Source organism: Apodemus sylvaticus, chromosome 4 (genome assembly GCF_947179515.1).
Source record: "Apodemus sylvaticus chromosome 4, mApoSyl1.1, whole genome shotgun sequence".
In the NCBI taxonomy this organism is placed as follows: Eukaryota; Metazoa; Chordata; class Mammalia; order Rodentia; family Muridae; genus Apodemus; species Apodemus sylvaticus.
The window spans coordinates 101,624,534-101,633,397 of NC_067475.1; the positions used below are offsets into that span (position 1 = coordinate 101,624,534).

Below are 8,864 nucleotides of genomic sequence, written 5' to 3' on the forward strand. Positions count from 1 at the left end.
CAGAGAACCCCAGACCCATGCAGGCTCCATGGCTTCCACTCTAGTCTCTGTGAGCCCCTATGAGCCCTTCTTAGTTGATTCTGTGGGCTGTTTTCTCCCAGTGTCTTCAATCTTTGAGAGTCCTACAACTAACTCTTCTTCCCCCTCCTTTGAAGGGCTTCCTGAGCTCCAGGGGAGGGACCCAATGGAGAGCGCTCTAATGTTTGGTTGTGAGTCTCTGCATCTGCTCCCATCAGCTGCCAGAGGGGGAAAACCCATCTCTATTTTATGAGAATGGCCTCCAAAGGCTCATATGTTTGAATGCTTGGTCCCAGTTTAGTAGAACTGTTTGGGAAGGATTAGGAGGTGTGGCCTTGTTGGAGTATGTGTGTTACCGGAGGTGTGCTTTGAAATATCAAAAGCCCCTGAGATGCCCAGTCTTACTCTCTCTTTCTACCTGCTGCCTGAAGACTAGGATGTAAAGCTCTTAGCTACTGCTCCAGGGCCATGTCTGTCTACTTCCTGACATGATGATCATGGACTAGCCTCTAAAACTGTGAGCAAGCTCCCAAATAAATGATTTCTTTTATAAGAGTTGCCTTGGCCATGCTGTCTCTTCACAGCAATAGAATACAATAGAACAGCAACTAAGGCATCCATCAAGCCCAGATTGTGCTCTCATGTGCTCTTGGATATATAGCCTTACACTGGAGAATGGTAGAATTATCATGGGTTACCATTATAATGGTAGAATTAATCAATAAAAGTATTATTATTACTTTTTTCAAATTAATTTATGTTTCTCTCATATATTGCATACCAACAGCAAGCAGTTACCCATTCCTCTTCCTCATCCAGTCCCCCATCCCCATCCATTCCACCTCTATTTCCTTCAGAAAAGGGCAGACTTCATATCCCCAGTGCTGTGAGTTACAGCTAAGAGCACCTCCATTGATTCGTGGGCACCTCCCTTATCCCAGGTCTCCATCTCTTCCTCTATTCCACTCCAATTAGTTGAAGATTTCAATTCTCATGGCGATCCAACCATCCCTCCTGCTCCTCCCCACACCCTTCCCGACCTCCAACTCCACTCCTGATTAGGGATATGGAGTCAGGGGAGGCTGCCTCCTGTGTCCGGGCAGAAACCACAGTGGAGTAATAGGGACATCAACTCACCCACAAACCTTCAACCAAAACTTAGGCTGTCTACAAGAAATGCAGAGGCTAGGGACAGAGCAAAGACTGGGGAAATAGCCAACCAATGACTGGCACAACTTGAGACCTATCCCGTGGGGCAACACCAATCCCTGACACTATTAAAGATACTCTGTTATTCTTGTGGACAGGAGTCTAGCAGGGTTGTCCTCTGAGAGGCCCCACACACCAACTGACACAGACAGATGTGGACACCCACATACAAACAGTGGATGGAGCCTGGAGACTCTTATGGAAGAATAGGAGATTTTGGGCTCCCAAAGGGATAGGAACACCACAGGAAGACTAACCGAATCAACTAGTCTGAATCCTTGGGGGTCTCAGAGACTGAACCACCAACCAAAGAACATACATGGGCTGAACCTAGGCCTCCCCAAATATGTGTAACAGATTTATAGCTTGGTCTTCATGTGAGTCCTGAACTGGATTGGGGTCTATCCCAAAAATTGTTGCTTGTATGTGGGGTATGTTCTTCTAGCTGGGCTGCCTCGTCTGGTCTCAGTGGGAGAGGAAGTTCCTAGCCTCACAGAGACTTGAAGTGCCAGGGTTGGAGACTACCCAAGGGGTTCCCCCTCAGTGCAGAAGGGGAGGGAGGATAGGGGAAGGATTGTGGGAAGGGGCAACCACTGGGAGGAGAACAGGGAGTAGAATGTAAGGTGAATAAGTAAAAAAAAAAAAAAAAACAAAAACCCAAATAAAACAAAACAAAACAACAACAAAAACAACACACACACACACACATGAAAAGAAAAGAAAAGGAAAGGAAAGAAAAGAAAAGAAAAGAAAAGAAAAGCATAGAAAAGAAAGGAAAAGGGAGACTTCCAGGATATCAGCCAAACAATGCATATCAAGTTGCAATAAGACCAGATACCTCCCTTCTTATTAAGGCTGAACAAGGCAATTCAGCAGGAGAAAAATGGTCTCAAAAGCAGGAAAAAGAGTCAGAAACAGCCCCTACTCCCACTATTAGGAGTCTCACAATAACATCAAACTACACAACCATAACACATGCGGGAGGCCTTGGTCAGGTTCATGGAGACTCCTTGACTGTTAAGTCTCTGTGGAGGCGACACTCTTAACGGAAACTAACACACTCTCAGAGGCTGCCAATTGCCAATATCTTTTCAAGAGGGGTTGGGGCTATATGCGTCCCCTCCTCTCCTCTCTATGCTGGGATCTGGTCTGGTTTGAGATGGCATAGATGCATGCAGGCTGTCATCACGCCTCTGAGTTCATATGTGGAGCTACTTTGCTGTGCCCAGAAAGCACTGCTTCCTCATAGTAATCTGTGTCCTCTGGACCTTACATTCTCCCCCCCACTTCCACAGTGACCCCTGAGCCTTTGGAGGAAGGGTGTCATATAGCACTAAATGGGTCATTAGTGCTGAGTATTGCCCCATCACTTGGTCTTGGAACCTGGGCTAGTTGTGGGTCTCTATGTTAATTAATTACCATCTTCTGTGAGTAAGCATCTCTCTGATGAGGATGGAGAGGTGACTTCATCCATTGGTATAACAATTAGCTATTAGGAGTCAGTTTAATATAATGCCTGTTTAGCAGAAATACTGTGATTTTTTTTATTTTATATAAACATCCTTGAATTTTGGTCCTGTAACAAAGTCCACGAAAATACCAATACATAACTATATATACCACAGGTTCTGTGTTCTGTCATTTAATTGATTAATAAGGAATAATACACAGAAACAATTTCTGGGCCACCAAGTACATACAGTTTCAATTTCCCAAGTCATTTAACATTAGTGAAGCTTTCCAGTCCTTCCTTACTCTTGGTACTCTGTAGTCATATTTAAAAAGGTTGGTATTTTTACTCCATTTTATTTATTTATTTATTTATTTATTTATTTATTTATTTATTTATTTATTTATTTATTGAGACAGGGTTTCTCTGTGTAGCCCTGGCTGTCCTGGAACTCACTCTGTAGACCAGACTGGCCTTGAACTCAGAAATCTGCCTCCCTCTGCCTCCCAAGTGCTGGGACTAAAGGTGTGCGCCACCACCACCTGGCTTTATTTCCATTTTAATCTTTTTGGATGGCTAATTCAGTAAACCGCCTCATAAAAATAATAGATCCTAAGTTTTTGCAAATTAACATTAAATTAGTCTGAACATATTACCCAAGTGCCATTTTTAAGTGATTCTAGGGGAATTAAGCATTAGATATCATCTGTAGTAACTATACCCCTTAGAAGCATAGTGAGAGCATATTAGGAACACATGCTCACATTCCATGTTACTACTATCCAGTAGAATGTAATCAGAATGAACACTCAGTAAATAAGAAGGGACAATGACTCTTTTTATCTGATTATAAAGCCAATATGTAGTTTACGGTGAATAAACAAACAGAAATATCAAGAAGACATAGATGTGTCTAAGAACATTAATCTGATCACATCAAATAAATGTGTGTTTGCATTTTAGTATATACCTGTTAGGGTTTATTTCATTTTTTTTTTGTTGATTTTTTAATTTTTTTTTTTAACTTTCCGGCATGGTACAAGTATTGGTTATAACAGCTGGGCAATGTTTCCTTGGCTTCACCATGGCAGTCCTCATTCCTAGGCTGTGAGGACAAGGACTGCAGACCTGCTTTCTCACTGCTGGCTTGTAGGTTGCGGCTCCTCCTGTTGGAGGGCCTGAGCCTTCCTGTCATGATTATCACCGACCACACTGGGCTCTGCCTCCTCTTGTCCTTATTCAGGCTGGAAGGCAGCGGTTTCCCTCTATTGTCCCATCTTCTCCCACAGCTTCTAGTACAGTGCCTTCTGCATAAAACATTCTTTATTAAAAAACACGTGCTCTGCAGACTCCCTTCCCGTCAAAGGGAGCTCCTTTGTATGTGGCCCCCCCACTCATCGCTGGCGTGTAGGTCAGGCTGGATCTGCTCCTGGATCGTCTTAGGGTTCAGCTCCGTGTCAGGCTCTCCAAGGGAAAGCATCAAAAGTAATTCTGTCTCCAGGAAGAGACCCGTTGGGAGGAGCCAGAAGCCCCACTTTCTCCGGTGAACTGGCACACATCATCAGTGCTTGAGACAGTACTTCCCATAGTTTTGCAGGCTTCAGATTATAAAGTAAAACCATCATCAAATTTGCATCTGTTCTAGAGGAACATGATTCACCAGTGCACTGACGATGGTTCTTGGGTTGCTTCTCCCACAGCTACTTCTACATACAGTGAATCTGCATCCAGGTGTTCTTGGCAGTAACCATACAACCAGTTGGGAGATCCAGGCGCAATGCTTGCTGTTGCTGACTGCCGCTGCTTCTCCTTTCTCTCTCCTTTCTTTTAAGTTTTTTCTTTTGCCTTTCTTTCTTCTCCTCCCTCTCCTTTAATCGGTTCTTTTGTATCATCAGAAGATGTTGTTGTTTCTACTAATGTAAACTGTATCACACTTTCAGACACAGTAGAAAGTACTTGATGCAACTCGTATTTGCCTCCCTCCATAATTAACTAAGTTCTTGCTTTAGTTCTTCTATTTCTTTTTTCAGTTTAGCATTTTTCTTTTTTAAATTTTTTATTACTTTTATATTTTTTTACAATACAGTCCTTGCCCTCTCTCTGTCTGCCCTCCCACAGTTCCTATCCCATTCCTCCTCCCCCCTGTCTCCAAGATGATCTCCCCCCCCACTTCCTCCCCTCAAGTCTGGAACCTCAAGTCTCTCAAGGGTTAGGTGACTCTTCTCCCACTGAGGACAGACCAGGCAGCACTCTGCTGTGTATGTGTCTGGGGTCTTGGACCAGCTCGCGTATGCTGCCTGCTTGGTGGCTCAGTGTCTGAGAGATCTCAGAGGGGTTTGCAAGGCTCCAAACTTGGCCAACAGAGGAATTAAGAAGGTGAAGTCCTTTGCAACTGAAAAACATTGGTGAAACCTTAATAACAATAAAGAAAGAGTGTGAAAAAGCAAACAAACAAACAAACCCTACATGCTCTGTATGCATTTGATACATGAGTAAATCTATCTCAGGCATGAGGCAAAGAACAACTTCCGCAGTACTTAATATCTCAGTTATGCCTTGTTGGGTCATGTAGCTTTTATGGGAAATCTTGGCATCTCTCCTAGAAATTGTTAAAGTCCTTAAGGGTATACCATCTTGGCAAGCATTTATCAAATATTTATTTAGGAAATATTAATGTGTAAGGTATTACGATGAGCAGGGGTGGGGTGAGAAGAAAGATATAATCTATGTGAATAAGACATGCTTTGCTCTAGAGGATTATAGATTAGTGGGGTTGGGGAAAGGCAAGCATATTGCTTTTGCTAACGGAAGGGGCGGGCCCACAGTTAGTCACAAAGCATCTGCTCTCCTGCTTTGCTAAGTGGTGTTCAAAGTGCCTCATACTTTAGAACCTTTCATATTTTGAATTTTTAGGTTAGAGTTGCTTGGCCTGGAGCAAACCACTGGAGAGTGAGTACTGAGAGCGCTTGAGCCCTGGCCTTGGTACCGTTTATTTAACTTGTACTAAACTGAGGAAGGAACAAGAAGTAAACCACTCCTTGTTCTCAGTCTGACTCTCAGTCTAAATTTCAGTCTGACTCTCTTTGTTAGTGGATGCTATCATCAGAAAAGAACAGTTTCCTGCCGGGTCTATGTCCTTTCTTGACATTGCTTTTGGGGAAAGCTTTCCAGAGAAAGTGAGGTTGGAAGTTAGTTAAGAAATTTTTTCAAGCTACACAAAGGCTGAGAAGACTAGTAAACCTGTTAAGGGTGAGACAGTAGGGCAGGCCGAGTCCTGGGACAGGTGGTTGGGCCTTAGATGGTTTCCCTGCCATCACCCCTCCAACTATTGTCATGTATCCCATGTTGCTTTCTCTCAAATTAATGACTTCTCCTTCCTTAATTATTTTTACACACACACACACACACACTCACAGAGAGAGAGAGAGAGAGAGAGAGAGAGAGAGAGAGATAGATAGATAGACACGATTTACTAGAGTAGCTTATGAGGTCTGAGTAGCCCAACAATGACCTTCTCTTGATGGGAAAGCCAAGGATCCAGTAGCTGTTCTGTCCACGAGACTGGTGTCCCAGCAGTCACAATCTGATGCTGCCATCCCAGGGAAAGCCTAGAGAGTCACTAGTTTTCATTTTACATTTGAAATCCCAAAGAAGTAGCTTCTAAAACCAGTGAAGGAGTGGCTCAGGAACAGGATCGATGAACTTCCCAGCAAGAGTAAGGGTAAACTGGCAGAAAGCTAAAGAATCTTTATCCTGTGGCCTTTTATGTGTAGGGTGTGTCTTCTGACTTCAAATGATTTGGATTTAGGGTGGGTCTTCCTTGCAAATAATCCAACCAAATAATCCAATCCCTCACAGGTGTGTCAGCTAAATTCCAAATGCAGTAAAATTGACAATCAAGATTAGTCATCATAGTCTGCATAGTGTTATTTGTATGTATGAGATTCAAGGCTGACCACTTGGTATCACACAACCTTCCCTGGGAAAACTCTATCTCCTACTCTCAGCATTCTTTAGTTATCTGTAATTCTTTGTCTAAAGGTGAAGGTCCATGAAATTATCCCTTTCCACGTCAGCATGCATATTGGTTTAAGCAGCCAAGTTTGTGAGACTTTATGGGTGTAGCTTCTGACATTTCTAGGAGATGCAGTCTCACAGCAAACTTCCTGTTCCTCTGGCTCTTAGACTCTTCCTTTCCCTCTTCCATTAAGTTTCTTGAGTTTTAAGGGCAGAGATGTGTTGTATCAGGTGTTTTAGTTGGGCCTGGGTACTACATACTCATTTGTTCTCTTCATTTGGATTAGTTGTGGTTTTCTGTAATGGCTTCTGTCTTTAATGATGGCTGTGAACTATATTCGTGAGCAGAAGAAAAAATACTTCAAGTGCAGTTATGGATTTTGCTGGTTTAGTAAAGTTGTGGGTTCTCCTCCAAGATCCATGACATCACTAGACCCAGGCAGTTAGCTTGGTTTCCAAGACCATGCATGATTTCCCTCTTGTTGAGCAGTCCTTACATTCAGTTAAAGAGCTGTTGGTTACTGCCAAGGTACACATGCCACTATTGCACTTTTAGAGATACTGTGACATGCTGATCATTTGCTGCAGTTCATAAGCAACGTAGATGGACAGAACTGTTGGAGTATGAAGTGTTTACAATAAAACTAACATACATATCTGTCCTCAGACTCAGCATGTGACCACTGTCACAGGCTGTGTCCTGCAGAAGGAAGAGCACCAGCTGCTTCAGACTGATCTGCTAGCCAGGTTGGCTTATGATGACTTAGTCCACAGAAATAATGTTTCTCTCTCTCTCTCTCTCTCTCTCTCTCTCTCTCTCTCTCTCTCTCTCTCTCTCTCTCTCTCTCTCTCTCTCTCTGTTTTTCTCCCGGAGTGGGTGTTTTTCCTTTTGATTCATCTGACAAAAAGAGTTACATTTTGTTGTGCCTGTTCCTGGAGGGGTCATATTGTTATACTTTGCAAAGAGGAGCTATTTGTAGACTTCTGTCCTGCTTGGTAGGTTTAGAAATTCCTGTTTTCTTAGAAAATAAAGATGCTCTCTCTTATTCTCTTCAGAATCCCTGGATAGAAAGCAACCACAGAAGGCAAGTAGATAACTCAGAGAGTGAATGCAGTTCTGTTTTCTACCCAGAAAGGCAGACTTTGTTATTTATCCATCTACCCATGCCTCCCCCACCTCCCTTTTCATCGCAGTCTATTTGGTGATTCAAAAAAAGTAGAAAAAATAGAGAAAGTCAGCATGAGCTTTTTAATATTTTGTTTCTCCATCTGTGCAATGTGGATGATGTTAGTTACTACTTCATGGTTGGTGTCAAGGAGCTTTAATAAATTCACATAAGGATACATAGAGTAGCATCTGGCAAGCTGTGTGTGCTGCACCGGTCTGTAACCCCAGCTACTGAAGAGGCTGAGGCTCGAGAATCCCAAGATCACAAACTGACTGAGCTACAGAGTGAGTTCAGTTCCAGCCTGGGCCACTTAGTAAGACCCTGTGATTAAATTCTACTTCCTGTTAGAGAGCTTTCTTAGTCTAGGTTCAGTCTCCAGAACCACCAAAAGAAAAGATATTATTGTAAATTAGATGTGCTAAATTAATTTTTCTTCCCTTGCTACCTCTGCCTCTGGCTTATTCTGTCCCTAACCCTTCTGTCTATGTGACTAAATGTCTACTTGGTTCATTATCCTGCCTTTCTTGCCTGCTGCTTGTCTCCTGCCTGAATTGCCTTGAAATGAACTGAACAATCCTGATCACATTTACATACTGTTAAATCTCTTATAAGATAGGAACACTTTTTGAGAATTAATAACATTTTTCTTTCAGATAGGGATGTAATGAAGTCACAAAGTCTCATTGACTATTCTATCCATTTAAGTGATTTTTATCAACATTATCAAGGGCTGATCTTTGTCTTTAAACTCTGATTTCATAAAGAAGAATGCAAAACCTCCAGGCACATGAAACTGGCATAAAGTCTTTAACTAATTACATAAGTCAAGAGGGTCTAATAGCAAAAACGTTTTTGCAATTTTAAGTTAATAAGCCAGAATCTATGAATTAATCTAAAATAAAGGTCTAATTTCTATGAAAGCATTTCAGTTTATTTTATTACACTTGGTTAAAAAAAATACCTACAAAGACATCATTTCCAAGGTTTCTGCTTATAAGTGA

The 8,864-nt window shown here is 42.2% G+C and overlaps 1 pseudogene; it reads right to left on the reverse strand.

Annotated features, from left to right (window-relative positions):
- Nucleotides 1–4,003: 4,003 nt before the first annotated feature.
- LOC127683675 (aminoacyl tRNA synthase complex-interacting multifunctional protein 1-like) lies at nucleotides 4,004–4,722 on the reverse strand (annotated as a pseudogene).
- Between the last annotated feature and the right edge of the window lie 4,142 nt (nucleotides 4,723–8,864).